Source organism: Octodon degus, unplaced genomic scaffold (assembly GCF_000260255.1).
Source record: "Octodon degus isolate 3935 unplaced genomic scaffold, OctDeg1.0 scaffold00058, whole genome shotgun sequence".
NCBI lineage: Eukaryota > Metazoa > Chordata > Mammalia > Rodentia > Octodontidae > Octodon > Octodon degus.
The window spans coordinates 2,304,756-2,306,126 of record NW_004524634.1 but is presented as its reverse complement, the minus strand read 5'-3'; positions in this window follow the sequence as shown (position 1 = coordinate 2,306,126).

The following is a 1,371-nucleotide window of genomic DNA, read 5'->3' as shown; positions in this document are numbered from 1 at the left end:
TGGCTGGCATGTGGTGCTGGGGGATTGAACCGTGGTCCCTGGGCTTTGCTAAAGCTTGTTCTAAGTAGGTGCTTTAGACCACTGAGCCATCTCACCAGCCCCGGAATTAAAATTTTTATGGCAGAATGATAATAAATCAAGTGCCTTAAATAAAATAGCCTCCAATGTAGCAGTTCCATTTCTTGAAGCTACTCTAAGGAAATCATTAGAAAAAAAGGAACACAAGAAGTTCATCCATGCTTTATAATACAGAAACATTGGACACACTCCAGTAGGTAGTATGGCTATATTAAAAGAAATAAGAAAAAGAAATAGTGAAGCATCATGTATCATGTGTTTCTTTTACTATTGAGAATGGATGTGGGCCATGGAGATAGCTGAGAGGTCTATGCGCTAGCCTAGGCAAGCGCAAGGACTCAGATTCGATCTCCTGTACCACATCCAGCACTGGCCCCACCCCAGGCGTGGAGCTGGCCACTGCGACCAGGTACAGTGGCTCGTGCCTGTAATCCCAGCATTGGTGAGGCTGAAACAGGAGGAACACTACCGTAATCCAAGCTGCATAGTGAGACCCTGTACCAGATATTTTTTTTTAAATGGATTCAAAAACTGTTACACTCAAGACAGTCATCAAAAATTAGCCAGACAGCCAAGCATGGAGGCACACGCCTGTAATCCCAGCACTCAGGAGGCTAAGGCAGGAGAATCATTGCAAATTTGAGGCCAGCATGGGCTACAAAGTGAGTTCAAGGCCAACCTGAGCTGCCTAGCAAAACCCTGTCTCAAAAAGAACCCCCCCCCCACAAGAAAAGGAATGAATACTTGGGGAATGTGTATCTTTATATCGGGGGTAACAGGAAGGTTATGTATACCAAATTGTTAATTGTTCTGAACTCTAGATGGTGGGATGGGCAGTGAAGTTTTTCTTTTTGCTTATTAATACAATGGACATATATTATTTTGAAAAACGTTTTAAAGAAAAAGAGCAGGCCGGGGAGATGGCTCAGTAGGATAAGCGCTTGACTGGCAAACACAAGGATCTGAGTTCAATCCCTGGTTCTGCCAAAAAAAAAAAAAGAAAAAGAAAAAGAGCTTGAATCAGAATAAGGAGCCAGTGGTATTTCCAATTTTTCTTAAGAACACACTTTCTATTTAAACATTAAGGAAGGTGTTCTGGATTAGGTTGTAGAGGAAATTTGGCATTGGAAAATTTCTACCCTCTATCCCACCCTATTGCTCTTACCTAGAAAGACTATGCCTAGCTATTTGTTTTAATCCTTCAAGAATTGTTCATCTTTAACTTTGAAGTGATTCCAAAGACTATTTCCTATAGTTTGGAGCATGAAACAACTGAGGTTCTGTTCAGAAAGT